Genomic DNA, 21,369 nt, shown 5'->3' with positions numbered 1-21,369 from the left:
AGGAATTTAGAAAATCTAAATAAGGGACGAGGGAAAAGACTAATTATAATAAAGTAAAAATCAAAATCAACAAGAAACTATACCAGAGACACACTGGTGGGCGGAGGGGAGGAGAGATTAGGTCAAAATAAGAGGAGTGGGAATTGTATGGGGAATATATCAAAGATGAAAATGCATACATTGTGCAAAAATGAAAAATTATGTAAAAAAATATATAAAATAAAATAATTTTTTAAAAAACAAATAAATAAATAAAAGAATTAAAAAAAACAGATAATTGGAGGCCATTTCCTCAAGTCTCCCAAAATACACAAGCAGCAGCATTTGAAGGAAGGGAGAAAAATTAACTTCATATATATATATATATATATATATATATATATATATATATATATATATATAATGGGCCCTGTAGATTCTAGGACTTGTTTATCTGGAGAAACCCAGGGGAGAAGCACTAGTGACCCCATTCTGAGTTTTCTTGGTGGAGCCCCTGATATGTGAATGACCCACTTTCTACAAGAGGTCCCATTCTGTCATGACTAGAATCTTTGATGGATGGAAATGTGTCATCCTTTTGTGACATTCTGGGAAAAGAAACACTTAGCATGGAAAGATCTTACTCCCTATACATGATACAGAGCAGAGGGCAGACCATATTTGGTGGATGAGTTAATTAGTTAATTAATTAATATCTGTGTTAATAAGCTTGCTAATTAGACAACTCTCAATTGAATAGTGTAAACAATCTGAAAGAAAGTTGTGTACGTCTAACTTAGGATAAGTTTATTTTGGTGATTTATGCAATCAAATTGTGAAGGTATTCAAATATTTCTTTAAAAGGAGAAATGCAGTCTTATCGTCAATACTGCCATTTTCTTCATTTGTTTTTCATGCTTTCCATTTTATTTTTTTTGTATCCCATTTATTTCCTTCCTGTGTCTTGAGTCAGTTAGTTTCCTTAAATGGCCAATTTTCTTACTTTGAGTGTCATTTGAATCCATATATTGGCCACTTTCCCAAACCTTCTAAACATAAGTGCTCAAATTTAATAAAATGCATGGCTTCCCATCTGTGTTTTAATATCAAACTTCTAGGGAAATCAACATGTGAAGTATGTTGAAGGCTGTCAGAAAACATGGTCATGTTAGGGTGAAAAATTGAAAGGCAGGAGAACCAGAGCAGAGAAAGCATGTATGTTCCTTCTTGGACTCTCGTTTTTCTGCAGTCATGGAGAGGCACTGAAAGGCAGCTACTATTCTCCCAATGAATCAGGGAGGGCATAAATTCAAGCCCTGAATGTGTGAACTGCATTGTAGCCTCTTTGTGAGCATCTCTGAATGCTACTCTGTTGTAAGCATTTAATTTCTTTCTATAATAATTCAGTTGCTGAAGCCTTTGTCCTTGTTTCCTAACATATGCCCCAAAGGCTTGTTTCATGCCAGTAGATGCCATTAAATATGTTTATTAAGCTTAAAGATAGAAAATACTACCTAAACCTGCATATATGTTATAATGCAGTTTCAAAATTTAATGAAATATTCCCTTAAGACAATGTTGCATTGATTTCTATGTGGCATCAAATCATAGGCTTCCATAATTTCAAGAACTAATTAAGCAGATAGAAAGTAGTGCCTGTGGCTTAATCCTGTGATAAATCTGCATGAGCCCCAGACACTGGGGCATCTCTCTTTTGAATTTGCATTGGATAGACAAAAAAAAAAAAAAAAAAAAACCACCAACCAAAAACAAAACAAAAAACACTAAGTTCTGGACGAAACACATATTATGTAATTATAGTTTAAATATATGAACTAAAATAATTATTTAAATAAAGAGAAATTATAGACAATTCATGGAAGTATACAAAAAAAAGGAGATCTGTGAACTCTATAAAGTGTAAATTTTATTACTTAGAAAGAATGTGCAATAAGCAGGTTAGAATTGGCGAAATTCCTAAGCAGTGAGAAAATCTCTCACTTGTTTCCCATTGATATGCTACAAAAGAACCAAACTTGGAAACCAATGTGGTTTTTCTGGAATAACTGAATAGAACCCTCGGGGGCATGCCATTTTCAGGAGTTGGCATGTTGTTCAGTTTTGTCCAATTATCAATAAGTGAGAGGGATTAGCTGTTGGTAATAGTGCAATGGATAAAAGGCTCAGGTCATAAGCAGTGAATTTAGAAAAGTGAGAGTGTACTGGAAGGGGGGGAGCTTTTCTAAATTAGCAATAAAATGAGATGATTAGGTTAACTGTTTAGTTTCTAAAGTAGATAAATCCTGGTGATATGAATTATACCCTGAGTGGTATGTCAAGGTTCATCTAACTTTCATTTCCTCACTGGAAAATAATCATTTAGACCTTCATCTAACAGGCAACAGAAGACCCCGAATAAAATTTAAAATGCCTTTGGAAATGGCAGAAAATGACCTTGAGAAGAGAAAAGAAAAAAGGCAAACAGAGGAAAGTAAAACTCTGAATGGTTAATATAAAGTTTAGATTCAGATTAATGATTTTCTTTGTTTAAATGCCAGCACTTTTATTCACATGAAAATCTGTCCTTAAAAGTACAGTTAGAATGCATCAATCCTTAAATGCTGCATACCAGAGATAAATGAAAACTCATTGTGCCAAAAAAACGTTGATTTATGGCTGGCAGGAGCCAACTACTAGCTTTTCTATCATCATTGTGGGGTTTCATTTTAACACAAAAAATATACAAAGGTAATTAAGAAAAGCAGAAAATTACAAATTTAGAACACATTTTGAGATGTTTCTAACCATTGACAATATTCACACGACATTGACTAATAGTTAAAGGAAAAAACAAGAGGTGAAAAACCTTTCATTTGTTCTGCAGTCATTTAAAATTAACCTATATAACAGTATTTCAGAGATCACATCGGCTTCTAGAAGGTGATCCAACTTAATAAGGAGGGTCATGATCCAAAGCCATCTAACTTCATTGATGCCGCAAGTCATATCCAAAATATTGCCTACTGGACAAGCACAATCTTGATATGTAAGAATATGCAGGAAATGTTACTCTTAGAGATTCTAAATGCACAAAGAAAGCACACAGTTCATATTTGTAAAAGCTCAGTGATAGAAACCCCAGCCAATAGAACATTATGTGAGATCTGACATCATGTGTTGTATAATTAGCTGATGAAGTCCACCAGGCATTCTCTTTTGTACTGTGTAAGACATAACATTAGTTGCAAATCCAATTCACAGGCTGTCTGAATGAATAATTTGTGGGAGGAGTGAGAAGAAAGATGCTTTATTGTAATATATTTTCATTTTAAAATGCCAACTTTTCTGAAAGCTGGGCCCCTGGACATAGTTAGTTTTACTTTGGTACATGGAAATTGATATTTCAAGTTAAGTTAAATCTGTAAATAACACCTCCATCATGGAAATGTCCAGTGGCTGCTTTGTTGTCAAAAATAACTGGTTTCATCAGCTGCATTTAAACTTCCTTTTTTACGGTGTCTGGAATGAGTGTGCCTAGCAGGGAGATAAAGGAGATACTTGTCTGTTTTGTCTACGTGATTTGATCTGCTAGGAAAAGAAAATCAAAGTAAGGCAGATGGGAAATTCTGTTTTATGGCAAATTTCCTGGTGTTTCATTATATTAAAATTCAATATATTTGAAATTGACTATATTGCTTCCAGAAGAAGAAAGACTGATTAAGTCATCCTATCATCAACATTGTCCCACTTGCTCCATGACACACCTTTATTCTGTAGTGCAGTAACCTTTTTATTGCACTAATAGTACATCTCATTTTTTGACAGTCAAACCTCCTTTTGACTGCCTAAGATTTACCAAACTTTTTTTTTTTAAAGAATAGAGAATTATGTGCCATTATATAAAGTTTGCAATTTGGACTAAAAGTTTAGAATATTTTAGTTTATATAATCTTAGATATGGCATACACTTGTTAAACAATGTTTATTGGTAAACATTTTATGAATAGAAAGGAGTGATATGCACAAAATAAATATAAGAGAATTCAGAAAAATTGGTGTTTGATGTTAGAAGAAAATCAATTTATAATAATAAAGATGTATTCCTTCTGTATGGAAAATCTCTAGCCAAAGACTAAAGTTCACCTTTCTAAGATTTCAAACATTTTTGTTTGCCAGAGACATGGTAGGAAAAGAGATGAAAAGCTGCATAGCCCCCTGTTTAGTCCCCAGAACTATGACTTTTGCTAACTAAGTGCTAGCCATGTACCATACAGCACACTGGACACCACATATATTATCTCAAAGTCTCATGATTACCTTCTAAGGTAGGTACTGTTAAACTTAAATCTCTAAGTGAGGTTAGTAAGGCTTGGAGAGTTTAAATATATTTCCCAAGTTCACAGTTAGCAAATTTTTGTAGAACTGTGACCAAATGCATATTCTTTTCTACCACTGCTAAAGAATAAGACAAAATCTTATTCCCACAGAGACCTAATGAGGGAAAGGCACATGACATGTCAAAGGTAATTCAGACCTGCATGGTCATTTCTTTAATCACAGAAAGTACTAGGACTTCAGGATAATAATACAGTTCAGGAAGAAAGTGAAGTTGATTTTGGATTGAGATATGACGTATGAGCAGGGATTTTCCAGAAACTTGAAACAAGAAGGCATTTTACAGACATATTAGCAAGAGTCCTAGTGTTGATTTCTATGGGATTGTAAAAATTAATAGATGAAAATAACTTTGTTAAATCATTTTTCTGAGAGGTCAGATAATATCATGACTTTTCTTTCTATAATTGCCCATAATACAAAGAAAAAAATACTTAAAGTCAATACTGCTCATATAAAATAAGTGGATACATATTTTAAACCTCTCATCTTTATTCCTGAGATACACAGAATTTAAAAATTAGTATTTTTTTCTTTCCACATATAATTGCCTTTTTTAAATTCGGAAAGCTCAAATATGCTGTTTATGTCAATGTTACTTTTCATTTTAAGAGATATCTATCATAATTATTTACTAAAATAATATAGCTTAAAAAAAGCATAACATACAAACTAAGGATTCACAATTAATTAAATCTGGATAATCCAGATTCTATTAATTTCACTACTTATTTCACCTAGTGAATAAATGCTTTATTTTAAAAAAATCAACTTCTCTGAAGAAGTTGCCTTAAATTATGTCTTTATTCCATTTCCATTCTTCTGGATTTATGTACTTGTGATACCTTGTACATTGAACACTCCTATACAATAATGCTAAATTTTAATGCAATTCTTAAAAATAGAATTCTTAAAAAATCAAGTTGAGCCTTCTGTTAAAGTATAAGATTACTATTGAAACAATCACAGTGAATTTTCACAAAGCAGGAAGACCCTTCAGAGAAGGAAGAGAATACCACTAATACTCAAGCAGACCTTTCATACATTCCTCACAATCTGTCTCCACACACAACTGCCATCAGCAATGACGTTTTTGTCAGTTTTTTAAGTTTACATGAAATAAATTAATATAACACTTATTCTCTGGTGCTTTCCCAACTTTGTAGCTTATTTGTTGTTGTTTATAAACTTTTTATTATGAAAAATTTCAAATGTGTACAATAAATAAAACAGTAAAAGGAACTCTCAAGGTCTCATCACCCAGCAATTAATTTCAACAAATAAAACTGTCAGCGTGGCTTTATCCATACATCTCATTTTCTTTTTTCCATATGAATTCAACACAATTCCAGACAGTAGTTTATACATGCAAAATAGCACATTGTGATTTTTTAAGAAAGCACTCTATTTAAGAATAACCACAATACCATAATTGAACTTGAAAAACTAGTACTCAGTAATTAATATATTTATTCAATTATAAAATTTCTATATGATTTATAGAATTCCTTTTTTTAATTTTTAAATTTTTTTTAAAAATATTTATTTTTTATTTATTTATACAAGCACTGGGTACAGTCAGAAGCGCAGGAGGGTGAGAGAATTCACCAGAGCCAGAGCAGGGAACAGAACAGGCAGACAGACGAAGTACACTGCTGAGGGGAGCAGCGGGCGGCAGGAGAGGTCTGCGTGCCAAGCGGGACCCTCACCAAGGTGGCTGGGGATCAAACAGGCTCTGCAGACGCTGCGGGCAGCTCCGCAGCCCAGCGCTCAACCACTGCGCCACCAGAGGAGGCCCTAGAATTCCTTTTTAAAAAACAGGCTGTTGGGGCCTCCCCTGGTGGCGCAGCGGTTGGGCGCTGGGCTGCGAAGCTGCCTGCAGCCTCCACAGCGCTGGTTCAATCCCCGGTGCAGACCTCTCCTGCCGCCCACTGCTCCCCCCAACAGCGTAACTGCAGTCCTTCTGCCAGTCGTGCTCCCCACTCTGGCTCTGGTGAATTCCCTCACCCTCCCACACTTCTGACTGCACCCAGTGCTTGTATAAATAAATAAGTAAATCTTAAAAAAAACAGGCTGGTTATTTATATCAAATTCCATAAATATCAATATTATGATTGGTTGATCTCTTAAGAAGTATTAATTTTAATTTCCATATTTTTCTTCCCTTAAATTTTAATTTTTGAAAAATAATCATTTACTGGCATTGTGTTCCACTGTCTGGTATTTTCATAACACCACTTACTATATCATTATATTTTCTGTATTTCCTGTAATTTGGTTTTCATAGCCAGAGGCTCATTTAGGATTCTTCTTTCTCTTTCAATCCCTTTTGTTTTTACCTCCTCTACCCTTTCTTTTCTATTTTTGGAAAGAGCTATGTTCTTCTATCAAAAAGCACATTATATACCTCCCTTTTGTGGGGGTAGAAACCTTCACAAATTTTGTTTGATTTATTGTCAGCCTAGAAGAACCCAGATGGGTAAGGAATGATTTTGATAATTTATTTACAATATCTCAAAATAACAGGTTAATTCACAGTGACAATTTTTTTAAATTATTTTTCTTTATTATCATTACAAATTCAGTGACACATATGTCCAATATGCTTTAATCCAGGAAAGTCATTATCCCGTTGATTTTCAAATTATTTAGTAATTAGTAATTGGGGCCTCTTACAGAGCCCTTTTTACATGACCCCTTGTGGTGTTTGTTAGTTTTCTTATTATCTGGATGAGTAAGATGGTCAGGTTTATTTTGTGTTTTTCTATTATCTCTTCAAAGACTTCTGGAGATAGTATTGCAAGACCAAGAAATAGACAATGTGCTGCTCATTGTAATTGAATTGCTCATTGTTTCTAGGCATTTGCATTAGACAAAGTAAGAATGGAGATAAATATAAATTTATAGTGACACTGCTTTCTCCACTGTAAAGTTACTAATTTTCTCTTTCCACACTCTTATTACAAGAAGTGAGTCACTAATACAGGCCATGCTCTAATAGAGAGATATTAAATTCTACTTCCTAGAGGGGTCAGCCTAAAAGAACTATGGTCATATATTTAAATGACCATAATTGTTGGTAAACAGAGGGAATACTTTGAGGCTATTTCATTTAATATTTCACTAACTGAATTTAATGTTGCCTGCTGCATTTGTTACTAATAGAGATTTTCTACTGCTTACTATTTAGTTTTTTCTTTTAGTTAGAATTCAATACTATCATTATTTACTACATTCTATGTTACCAAACACATGTACTATGTTTACCATCACTCTGGCCTTGGTTATTGACAGGGTAATCTTGTATTTTATTTATTCCAATTCTAAATTTATCTATTTTTCAAAATGAACCTGACTTTTTATATTGGAAAATAGTATTTTGAAAAAATCTTTCAAGATTCCATTTTTTTAATAGCAGAGTAGTATTCCATCATGTTTATACACAACAACTAAAAACATTTAGGTTGTTTCCATATCTTAGTGTTGCGAATGGGGCTGCTATAAACATAGGAGTGCAGGTGTCTTTTGAATTAGTGTTTTTGTTTTCTTTGGAGAGATAGCCAGGAGCAGAACAGCTGTCGTATGGTAGTCCCATTGAGTGTTTTGAGGAATCGCCATGCTCCTTTCCAAAGGGGCTGGATCAGTCTACTTTCTCACCTACTGTTTCAGACGGTTCCTTTTTCTCCACAGCCTCACCAGCACTCATTGTTCATGAATTTTTTGATATTGGCCATTCTCGCAGGTAGTATCTCATTGTAGTGTTGTTGCTTTTTATTTCCCTTATAACAAGTGATGATGAATATATTTTCATATGTCTGTTGGCTTTCTGCATGTCTTCTTTGGAGAAGTGCCTATTTAGCTATTTTGCCCATTTTTTGATAGGGTTATTTGTTTTCTTTTTATTGAGTTGTATAAATGCTTTGTAGGTTTTTAATATCAACCCTTCATCAGATGTATGGTATGTAAATATTTTCTGCCCAGACTACATGAGCAAATGGAGCAGATGTGCTACCTGTACACAATGGAATACTACTCAGTGATCAAAAAAGATAACCTCATGCTATTTGCAGCAACATGGATGGAGCTGGAAGGGAATATGCTAAGCTAATTGAGCCAGAAGGAGAAAGGTAAATACCAGATGGTTTCATTTATATGTGCAATATAGAGAAACAAATCAAAGGATCAGTTGAAGACAAACTATAAGACTGACCTGTGAAAGCTGACAGACATAGATCTGAGACATTCAAGAGGCATGGGGATAGAATAGAGTAGAGAAGGGGCTTGGGGTATGGAGGAGAGCATGGTGAAGTGTAGTGGAAGACTGCTGGCACTTTGTTTATGGGAAAAATATGGTGACAATACCTAAGGGAAGAAATCCTATATTGTGGGGGCCTCCCTGGTGGTGCAGTGGGTTGAGAGCAGAACTGTGAAACTGTCCCCAGCCTCTGCAGCGCAGGTTCGATTCCTGGCCAGCCAGAGTGATAACCACATGGTGCCGCAGACTTCTCCTGTCTTGCCCGCTGCTTCCCTCAGCAGTGTTTACAGTCAGTCTTCCTATTCTGTTCCCCGCTCTGTCTTTGGTGAATCCTTTCACCCTCCCACACCTCTGGCCTGTATCCCTGTTCTTGTATAAATAAATAAAATCTTAAAAAGAAAAGAAATCCTATATTGTGAAAAATTAAACAAGGATCTTTAAAAACAAGATTTCTAAAGGCAAGTTGAAATTCTAAAATGGAAAGCACTTTGCATATACCAAAGTAAGGAAGCATTTTAGACTGTAAAGCAAGAAATGTTCTGCTTCCTTATTAAACCTTTTCCATAAGACACCTAGAAGTTAGGTGATAAGTAGGTGAGTAGGTTGTTAAATTAAAAGGCCCAGGGCAAAATAAATATTGGGAATGTGAAAGGCTCTAAAATGTCAAGTCTTATCTTTCCCCTTAGTCTCTCTCTGATTTCGTCGCAGTGTTTTTATTTATATTCAAGAAAGTTTTACATGAGAGGGATAGTACATTTTAAGTGCCAATCCAGAATGAGCAATAATATTAGTCAATAATTGTTTCAGGAAAAGCATTATGATTTATTATAATATTTATCAATGCAAACATTAATGATGTTTATTGTTTTATGGATAGTTTCAACTGGTTTCTTATTTTGTTTTATTTAGGAAAGTAGTCTTGGCAAGGACACATGATAAATAGTTCATTGCTCATCATTTTGATTTATTCTTCTGAAATTAATAAGCAAAAACAGAAGTTTGCATTATAAATCTGTTTAATAGAATTATGGAGAGCAGAGTTCACTAATGGCAGCAGTTTACATACATATCAAAGTTATAAATAACCTCATAAGAGAATACCATTAGGTTTACTACTTTGTATCTGATAGTATAAAGATGAGGTCAATAAATAGAGGAAAAGTGGATGAGTAAATTAGTGTTTGGAAAAAAAAAAACAAACAAAAAAGATAATCCTGACTGCTCTCTACGCCTCTATTTTTGACCAGAAATAAAAACATCTTCATGATGCTGTTTATATTGCTCGGAGCTGTGTAATAACGAGAACAGAAATACAAACACTTGAAAATTATAATGCAGTAGGAATCCAGACACATTCATAACAACAATATGAAAATACATATAAAAATATATAATATGTATATCTCTACTTTTAATTTTTTTTCATAAGCAATTCTCAGCATTCCCATTGGATATGTTCTAAAGATAGCTGTCATCTCAATTCTATAAAGACAATAAAAGTAGACAAAAGACGGTAATATTTGAACTGGGCAAATTTTTAAAGTTACTTCTTATTTGATAAAGAAAGTAGAAATAACTGAAATACAGATAAATTTTAGAATATATTCTTAAGGTATGTGTGGGGAAAGTTTATGTAAGTTTACTTCAGCAGCAATCAAGTAACTGAATGATTATTTATATCCATCCATTTCAAAATATTAACAAAGTCAGTTTTAAGCAATATCATTATACCAGTACTTCTCATGCACATTAGCTACCAAAAAATCTTACCAAAGTATAGATAAGAATTTCTCCGGCAATGAGTGGGGTCTGAGAATCTTCTTATAAGAAGCTCTTGTATGGTACAGTTGTTGCTTCTGGAACCATAGATGCAGTTGCCAAACTCTGAAAGGCACTAATGTAAATATAGTGTGAAGACAAATGTAGTGAGGTAAAAATGGTTGGAGAAGGTAAGCTCTACAGAAAATTCCAACCAAAATAATTTCTTGATCTGTATAGCGCAATATTTTGCAATTATATCTCAGTCATAGTGGGAACGAAACTCTTCTCTTATTTCTTACGATCAGTGTTTCTGCAAAAGCAGATTTTTCCTTAAGGAGTTTTGTTTGGCTATTAGTATAAGCAATATTTAATGATACAAGAGACAATTTTGGAAGTCAGTATGCAATAGATGCAAAACAATTCTCTAGATACCTGCCACTTATTACTTCATTGCTCTGTGTTAAATATGGCTTATGTCCTTAGTTCAATCTACCTCTATTTTTTAAGATTTTCTTCCTTCATATACTTATGTCTGGAAGAATCACAGCCACTCCCCCCGCCCACACACAGACTCCAAGTGTCCTTTCAATGACTATGTACAAAGCCTGCTCTGTTCCTGATCACTTCAATGGGTCTAATATTAAAACAAACAAACTCTTGACTTTCCCTTAGAAAACTGAATTCATTAATAGACTAATAAATGATAAAGGGGCCTCCCTGGTGGCACAAGGGTTAAGATGCAACCTATGAGGCAATCCACAGCCACTGTAGCATGAGCTCGATTCCCGGCCAGCCAGGGAGTACCCCACATGGCACAGCAAACCTCTCCTGACTCACCCGCTGCTCCCCTCAGCAGTGTACTTTGGTCAATCTGCCTGTTCTTTTCCCCACTCTGTCTCTGGTGAATCCGCTCACTCCCACACCTCTGCCCTGTCCCCCAGTTCTTGTATGCATAAATAATCTTTTTTAAAAAATAGACTAATAAATGATAAAATCTAACTAATAATAGCTATAGTTAAAGTTTATATATCCTTGGCAGTACTCTAAAAATGTGCATATATTAACAAGTTTAACAACTCTATTAGATAAATCTTGTTATTACCATTTTAATTATTGGGAAAGAGGAGAACATAAAAGTTAACTCACTTGTGCAAGGCCACGTAGCAACATATGGAGCTGGGACCTGGAGCCAGGGAGACTTGCCCAAAGGTCCTCACTCCATAGCTTCAAGCTGCTATAGTAACAGAAAATTTCTCTATTAGAGGCATCACTCTCCATGGAGGGTCTTTGTGAGGTGGTGGCAGAAAGTGAAACTTCTGGGATCTGTTTACAAAACTTCTGGTTCACCTGACACACTGATGGACTCCTTTCTAATTCCAATTATAAGTGTGGCTAATAATTCTGTGAAGATTTTCACTGGCTTTTTGCATGAAGTGTCTTACCTCAATTGTCTGCATAGCTCTTATCATCTTCTCCCAGTTTCTTGGACAGGCCCCTCTTAGTAATTACATATGTGTAATCTTGAAGATCAAAGGAGTTGTTGCCAATGGGTCACCCTCAACCAAGGGTTAATGAATAAATGCTTTACCCTTGTATTCCCAGGTGGACAGTTCTGAGAAGATGGTATCAGCAAACTTGTATGTCATCTATGTCCCCTGGGAAGCATGGTTAAGAAATATTTTTTCTGTACTATCAGTGTTTGCTTCTTCAGCATATACTTAAGTTGGGCCTTAGTCTTGTATGTGTTTCCTTAAGTATTTGGAAATGTGGAAGATGACCATTTTGTCTTTTTGTTGACAGATAGTATAAAAATTTAGATTCTTATAGGAAATTAAAGCTCCTATGTTGCATTTATGTTTGAATATTTGATTTGTGAGGAGGTTATTTTAGAACAAAGAAGTGCCTTGGATTCTAAACTGACTGAGAATGGTCTTTCTGTGTCTGTTTTTCAGGGAAATAATCTGCTCCCTTAGTCTTTCAATTACAGAATTACAGTTTTTTTTGCAAATCTATTGGGATGATGTCATTTTGAAAAATTTTTCAGGTGGGAAATACAACTTATTGATTTATTTAATAGAGAAACTAATTCAAAGCAAGCCAAAAATTATAACTTCATCATAGAGATAACAATGAGATGAAAATTGATAACATTTCAAATTACTGGTCAGAGATGTACTTTTCACTACACCTGGATTGACCATATGCTTACTTATGTCAGAGTATTGTTTTACATGTTGTTATTATTTATTAATATTGATGTGACAATTTTAATATTTTTCTATTGGAAATATGGTAAAAATGGAGCACCATCTCTTGAGCACTTGATATATTACTTTACAATATTAGATTAAAATGTTTAGATTTAGATTAAAATGTTTAAATATTTGGTCAACTGCTAGGTCTCAGTATTTGAATGACAGAGACTTATTTGCACATATGTGTGAAGGGAAAGAAGAGGTGTGGTAAATTCTAGCCATTGTTATTTATTTTAAATTTTATCTCATAATGGTGACATGTCATTCTAGGTAATTCTTACATATTATCTCAGTGATATGTTCTCATAAGTTAAAATACATATGTCAAATATCTATTAAGAACATTATTGATTATGCATGTGTTTGTCTAGGGAAAGAAAAAGTAACACTTTTTTACTCTGAGATAGCTAGCTCTTACTTTATTGAAAAAGTTACATTTGTTTTTTTTTTTTTTTTTAGAGGCATGTTTTATTTATTTATTTGTTTGTTTTGTTTATACATGCACTGGGTACAGTCAGAAGCGCAGGAGGGTGAGAGAATTCACCAGAGCCAGAGTGGGGAGCAGAGCAGGCAGAAGGACCGAAGTACACTGCTGAGGGGAGCAGCGGGCGGCAGGAGAGGTCTGCGCGCCATGTGGGACCCTCCTCCAGTGGCCCGGGGGAGCAGCCGGGGATCGAACCGGCGCTGCAGAGGCTGCGGGCAGCTTCGCAACCCAACGCTCAACCGCTGCGCCACCGGGGAGGCCCGAAAAAGTTACATTTGAAACTTCATAGGATGTTTCCATTTTATATTAAATTCATGTGCTTGGATATTGTCTCTAGGAACCAATAATAACAACTCTAAAAAGTTTGGTTTCATATATTATCTTCAAGGGAATTTAATTAATAATGGATAACATTAAGGGCTCTTGTCTGCTTAGAAGAGAGTGTATAATTTTAAATGGGAAGGAAAATTTATCCCTGAGACTGTTATTGCTGATATTTATTGGAAAAAAATTTGAGACCACTATTCCTAATATCTCTATTGCCATTTACTGAATGTTTTAACAATCATGATTATCTAATACTCCTTTAAATAACTTAGCACCAAAAAGAAGTTATTAGCAACATTTTATTTTCTGGTAGAGACATTTACTTTCTTATAATTCATCCTGCATATATTTGTTTTAAATATTATAAACACCACAGGTAATCTGTATGAAAAGTCAAATGCAACAACTGGTTTAGGGTACCTGTTATATGTAACTTTCTTGATTAGTAAAAGTACCCTCTATATGGAAAGTACAGTTTCATCTCAAAAACTGACAACTTGGGTTCCCAAAATGTTAAGATTGTGTACTTTGATAAATGATACTTGCAATCTCTTTTCTCATTTTTGATAATTATTTTCATTTTTACCTGCCTTTAATTATGTCTTCAGAGTGATTCTACCAGGCAATGATGTTAATTGATTGAGTCCTAAGGGCCATGTAGTCACGAATCTAGAAGAAAGGAGAAACATCACTCTAACAAAATGGTCTCTTGTTTTGGTAAAGCATCAACAGACAGCTTAGGCTAACTTAATGATTTTCTGGTTGTGTTGTGCATACATTGAATTGTTTCTCAATGTTATCCAGAAAATTTTCACATTTTTTAAGTAAATTAATTCACAGAAGAAAAAGGGGTATATTTGTTTAAAAGGATATAAGACAAGGAAAACAAAAAAAAAAAAGTCCAAGGAAGTGTTAATTACAGTTTGAATGTTCAACAACTACTAAAGTTCTCAAATACACTGAAGAACAATTAAGAATTACTCTAATCAAGTCACAATATAAATTTTGGAAATGCATCAATCAATCACAGCCTATAGGAAGCAATATAAAGCTAAATATTTTGATAGAGAAATCTATATCACACATAACTCAGATATACAAAGGTCTCTTTATAGACATATATTTTAAAATTTTCAGTCACTTTTAGTTTAAAAACTGCCCCCATGAAGCAAGAAATAAAATCTGTTCTACCTTACTTCGACATGATTTTTAACTTTTCAGTTTGTCAGAAGTAACCTCGAAGAATTTACATCAGGCAGCTTTTTTTTATGCTTAGAATGCAAGTTCTATAATGATATTGATTGATTTGAAGGGCATATTAGAGATGAAGCCAAGTCCTTGGAGAGAGGTTGCCATCACCTTGACCTTGGGTCAGTGTTAGACCACTGATCTTTGAATCCAAGACCTATCTACCAGATTCTGATATCTTCCATGTAACCGGAGCAAGTCAGCAGGGCACTTATGTCGATGTGACTCTTGCCAAATCAGAATTGACTGGCCAGTAGGAAGCCTGCTAGCAGTGGGAAATGTGGGTTAAAGTATGTCAATAATGTTTCAGAGGAACGATTTCTCCCAAGAATTGTAGCTGTTGGAATGTTTTGACATTTATTCGGTAGAGAAATGTAGCATGTTTTGTGAAGCACTTCAAGAGAGCTGCTGCTAACTGCTGTGGTATATTGATCTTTCTGTTAAATTGCATGGGCACACTTGGGAGATCATTGAGATTCAGGCAACAGGACAGAAAGGATCGGCTGCACCCGATGGTCACTAATGGTAATTGGTTTCGATCCTTGCACTTGAAGAAACCATGATTTACTTGGTTCACTCATGAATTGTAGACACTAATTATTTTGGAAAAAAAAAAACATTTTTAAAAATATTTTTGAATGACAGCACTCCCATTCTAGAATGTGTCATGTATATAATAAATTTAACAATGTAGACAATATATCAAGTCATGTCATTTAAATTCTGATTTTCCTTGTTACTTTTAAATTATATCATTTGTTTAACCATGAGTTTGCTTCTCAACTTGCTCATAAGTGACTTTAAAGCAGTTTACTACCTTTGAGTGTTTTCATTTGAACTTTGTTCTGTAATTAAAAAGAAATATATTTGAATAGTGTGGGGGGGAATAAGAGTACATTAAAGCATAAAGTAGAAATAAATTGACTTCTGCCCCAATCAAGTACTTTTCCAAAATTTTTAGCATATTACAGGAATTCTGAGCTTACTACAACTGATGTTCTTCCATATTAACACATACTGATAAACCTTTATTTGAGTGATTACATGTTATGTAACAGTATAATGCTCATTTTGGATCACTATTTAGACTAATACTAGGTATTTTCTTTCTTCTCTAGTTCTTAAAACTTTGCAATGTGTGTATAGATATGGATATATGCAAATATGCACACACATATATAATCATAGTGGCAGTTGTGTGTGCATGTGTATCAGAATTATTGGTAGAGCTAGAAAAAGGAATTTATACACACATTCTGATATTCTGGTGACAGGCAGTTTTATTTAGAGCACATTTCCCAAAATTGAGCCACTTTAATAAATATTGCCTTATTTTATTTTCCAATGATTGCAACATTAAATATCCCTTTTAGATCCACTACATTATTTTTCCTATCTATATCTATGACATTAATATAATATTAGCAAAAATTTAAATTACTTTATTAACACCAAAATAACTTGGGGATTAGAAGATTAAATATTTAAATTAATAGAACAGAATGAATAGAATATAACCTTCTAAAATCAATGAAAGATCTTAAATTTCATTACTATATTTGCACTTTGTGGTCCCATTCATATTTTGCATTCATAATAATTCAATAAAGAAACTTTTAAAAACCCTATTATATAAAGTAGGTCTAAACTTTGATTCAGAATCTATTTCTTTAACTCACAGGTGGATGAAAAAAGGATCCTCCAGAGAAGAAGACTATGAAAGAAAAGAGCATTTCTACTGACTATTAAACTTGAGGATTTTTTGTAAACTTGTATTACACAGGAAATCCCTCACATATCTCATTGAACCATAATTCATGAGAAATACAAAGAACTTAGTGTTCTCCATTGTGTTAAAATTTATAATATACATTAGATCCTGTGGGAGCTTGTGACCATGAAAGTCAGTAACATTAGCATTTCGTTGGACTGTCATTTTCTATTTCTTTTTTTTTTAGATTTATTTATTTTATTTATACAAGCACTGGGTGCAATCAGAAGCATGGGAGGGTGAGAGAATTCACCAGAGCCAGAGCGGGGAGCAGAGCAGGCAGAAGGACCGAAGTACACTGCTGAGGGGAGCAGCGGGTGGTAGGAGAGGTCTGCGCACCATGTGAGACTCTTGCCCTGCCACTGGGGATCGAAACGGCACTGTAGAGACTGCGGGCAGCTTTGCAACTCAGTGCTCCACCACCGCGCCACGGGAGAGGCATTCATTTTCCATTTCTAGGTAGACAATATTCATGAGAAACATCAGTGGGAATCACAGGAGGCAGACTGTGTTGTTGCCATCTGTGTTGTGGCAGTGAACTTGTCTTACAGATTCCTGACAATGTGTTTCAATCTTTTCTGGAGGACTCAACACTAGTAGAGACAGAGGATTATCCTTTCTGTCCTTCCCATTCACAAGGTTTCATCCAATGTCCCAATAAATGTACTAATTAGGCCTAATTGTTCTAATGGACACTCAACTAGTAAGACTTAACAGATGCCACCAGTTCAATCAAATAACAAAGGATTTTGTTGAAAGCTATGGACTTACGGATTCCAACTGTTGACTTCAAAGTAAAGGACAAATAAACTTCCAAATTTTGTCGGAATTTCTAATACATGTTTCTTTGTGTTCTGAAAGTATGGTTAGAATCAAATAGTTTCTGGTAGGTGTTCCATGAAAAGTAGTTTTTTCCCATAGCATTGTATTCAAAGGAATGCAGCATGATACCAAATATGAGACTACTTGAAGTACGAAGTGACCTATTTTCCTAATATTTCTCACTCTGTTCTTTCCTCTAGTTTTCATATTTCCAGATATTTCACAGAATGATGTGTACATATTCTTCCTTATACATTTCCCAAACCCCAGTTTCCAGCTGTCTTCTGAAGCGTAGAGATACATAGATATCTATAGCTTCACACACACACACACATACATATACACATACAGACATATATCTGGCAACTTGGGTAAGTTGTTTCCTGGAGTCCATGAAATAGAATTATGACAGAGATCATAGCTTCACTATCGCCTTCCACAGCTGAACATCCCTGTCCAAAATATGTACTTGTAGGACTCCCACAGTATTAGGCTATTACCAATATCTTTCTTATTTCTGTTATGATCATATTCTGATTCTGGATCTTTCCATTTTCTGTACAAACTCTAGAATCCTCTTTTAATTGCTACAGTAACTTGCTGAAATTTTGGTTGTTTCTTTAAACATCATCATATTCTACAATTACCTCAAAAATACTTTCTTCAAGGGCCTCTCCTGGTGGCGCAGCAGTTGAGCCCTGCAGTGCCAGTTTGATCACTGGTCACTGGGGAGGGTCCCACAAAAAAAAAAATTTTAAATACTTTCTTCAATATATAGAGAGGCGTTGAAAAAGCAGACGTAGATGTTTTAACATTTATGGGGGGAGGGGAAATTGTTCTATTTTTATTCCTAATGTTACAAACTCACAGTGAAGGTCCTGGTCAAAAATCATGTAAAGACTTTCTGAGCAGAGTATCATATAACTATTTCTGTTATATATTTGAATAAATCCACTCATGAGAAGGTTTATATGTACACACTCAATTTATTGAAATGATGGATATTTTCCAACATTTCCAAATAATCACACTTTCTCTAAGTATGGTTGCATACTATATTTGATGCTTTTCTTACAGAATTCATTTGGGGTGAATAGGTGAGAATGGCCAGAGAGAGGAAGTAAATGAATAAGCTCTTTTACAATTCCTTGAACCTTTAGGTGATGCCAAATTAAGGAATGTGAAACAGCTTTTCCTATTTTTTTCAAGTTTTTTTTCCCTCAGATCATAGTCATCATTTAATAATGTTGAAGCATTAAATCATAATATTTTACATTTTAGGACATAATATTAAGAAGTGGAAAATGGGTTAATTGTAATTTTAATGATAACGTATCCTCTTCGAAGCTGTTTATGTGACCCATAACTCAATGGCATTTACAATTGACTACATATAGTTTGAATATCTGAAATATTTAGAAATTATATTAGGTAATGATAACCCCAAGACATAATGCAAAAATAGAAAGTGCACATACGATAGCCCAAGGCATTCTCTGATTAGGTCAGATCTATGTGGTCTATGGGCTTTATTTGAAAATCCTTTTACTAAAATGTTTTCATACCTGGTTTGGGGCTCTGGGATGAAGCAACTGTTCACCAAGGATAGGTAAGATTAAATACTGCCAACGGGAATAGGGAATCCAATATTAAATGATACCAAGCTTGTTATCTATCAGACATTAAATAACCAGGGCTCTTAAACAGCACTCCTGTAACAACATGCCCCATCTTTAGCTGCTCCAAGCAATGTTTCAGATAAAAGTCCACGTGATCAGTTTATAGGTCTGTGTACTGTTAATCAAGAAATGTTGCTCCAGGCCTCATGTTTCTCTTTCACTTCAGGCTGTTCAGCACTGTAACAAAAAGACTGACTCCCACAGGTCTGCATTGAAGAGCGTGCCACCCTGGGCTTATGTGTGTTTGTGTCATTAAATCGCAGTAGGTAAGGCTGGGAGTCTAAGTGGGTGTAACTGCTTATTTTTGCTGCATCATTGGCTAGAGAAGTCAATGAATAGGAGATGATTTTATCCAGCACAAAATAAATGTTTGATTATTATGTCTGATGTCATATTTACAAATATACATACTCTTACTCACACTCTCTGTTGTTTGATCTGTTTCTTATTTCTGCTGAATACAATTCATCAAAAGCAACAATGAAAAGAAAAAAATCTCGCAATGCTCATATATTGGTGGATTTTCTATCTGGGTATTATTCATTGCTCAAGTAAATAGATCTTTCTAATTCTCAAGGCTGCTATTATAAAAATTTCTCATAAGTTTTCAACAATGTTTTAGACCTGTTATTTTTGATCATCTATATTTGCCCAATACTGTGTGAAATTGTTTATATTCATGAGCATATTGCTGAGGAACAAATTATTTACATTTTACATAGTACTGTGCTTTGGAGCATAGAATCTTGTTCCCTAGTATCTGAGAGAAAAAAATAGTAAAGTTAATTTGTTTCTAAGACTGGACACCAACTATTAATTTTGCAGTTCATTATTTTTGAATCTTAAATCTGATTGAATCTTGGGAATGATTAGACCAACTCCAGGACTAAATCTAAGAGACTTACCTACTTTTACATTGATTCTCTGGTTTTGCTGGGCAAAGTAGCTTGGGTTAGACTAGTGTAATAATGAAAATCTCTGTATGGAAAGTTTCAGCCAACTTGCAGCTGTTCCGTCACCCCTGCTGAGATGATGGACACATGAATGGACCATTTTGAATGTTCCATTCCCAGCCAAGATCCCACCTGAATGTTGACACTTAAATGACCCAAGCCAATATCACAGGGAACAGAACAAAGCTCTGGCCTGACCTGTAAAACTATGCGTAATAATATATCATTTTGTCTCAAACCTCTGAGTTTAGGGGTGGTTACATTACAAGAAATAAATTTGACCTTGAAATTCACTGGAGTTAATGACTTAACCAAAGAAAGATAAGAAAATGCAAACATCTTATGGATAAATTCCCACTTCTCTACGTACTCAACTGTTCTGCCTATACTATTGCTCATAGATATTTATATTGATTTGACTTTGCCCCAAGGGAAAAAAAATGTCATTTAAAATGACTTTAGTTATTCTAGGATACTTGATAAATAAATATCATCCTTAAAGCCTAAACATCGTAATCCCTATCAATACATTATCATCAGGAAGAAAATAAATGTATGCATGTGGGTAGAGGACTTTTTACAATTTACGATAAAATGTTCTAATTAGGACATCTTAGATCATTGTGAATTTCATTTGTTTTGAAGGTATAAAAATATAGGAGACTGAGCATTTCTTTTCCTGTAAAATATTTTCAAGAGTGTGAGGTATTTAAAAAATCACTGTATTTTGAATGGTATGCCAGAGATTTTATTAAATGGAATTAGCAATCTTCATTAATTTCAAGCAATTTAATTCATGTTAAGAATTACACATTTTCCCCTAGATCTCAAAATTAGAAGAAAATGTTTCTCTCTTGAATCACAAACCTTCTTTTAGTAATAATATCTACTTATGAAATGAAGTAAGATAAGTTTATTAATTTAGAGTTTAAATGTATGTTGTTCAAAATATTGAGTTTTAAATAAGGAATTTGGTATGATTGATTTCTAAGAGGGTCCATAAGTATGTATTGAGTTGAGTCTAATGTTGGATAATTTTGCTTAATTTCAGTCAATTCAAGTAAGAGTTAGATTTTTGATGACTCAGAGTAGAAAAATGTTATCATCATACAGACTTAATTAGATCCTATTTCTGAACACATGAGTCTAAAGTGTATAAAGTGTAATACTTTTATCTTTGCATTACCAGCCCGATTAGTTGACATGCAACAGAAACTTAATAAATGTTCACTGAAAACATGACATTCACCTGATAAAGTACTTGAACCCTCATTGTGGAACCAAACCTAGATCAATGATTATTTCTTTTAATTTCTTAAATAATGAAACATATATAAATATATAACAAGAGCTACAGATTTGCAAATTTATGAACTATAAAGTGACTAACATTAACAGCGAATCAAATCATTATTTAAGGGCCTCCCCTGGTGGTGCAGC

At 34.2% G+C, this 21,369-nt stretch overlaps 1 long non-coding RNA gene across 2 annotated transcripts in view; it reads right to left on the bottom strand.

Annotated features, from left to right (window-relative positions):
* Window positions 1-11,542: 11,542 nt before the first annotated feature.
* Window positions 11,543-21,369, bottom strand: part of LOC129146919 (uncharacterized) — a 37,537-nt gene continuing 27,710 nt past the window's right edge. For both annotated transcript variants that reach the window (XR_008554293.1, XR_008554292.1), the window contains exons 2-3: window positions 14,043-14,125; window positions 11,543-11,624 (exon numbers count right to left, since the gene is read on the bottom strand). This is a non-coding gene — a long non-coding RNA (uncharacterized LOC129146919). The remainder of the gene's footprint in view (window positions 11,625-14,042; window positions 14,126-21,369) is intronic.

Source organism: Talpa occidentalis, unplaced genomic scaffold (assembly GCF_014898055.3).
Source record: "Talpa occidentalis isolate TD23 unplaced genomic scaffold, MPIMG_talOcc4v2.1 talOcc4.5, whole genome shotgun sequence".
NCBI lineage: Eukaryota > Metazoa > Chordata > Mammalia > Eulipotyphla > Talpidae > Talpa > Talpa occidentalis.
Note: the sequence above shows the minus strand (reverse complement) of the source record. Positions and strands in the feature narration are given on the sequence as shown.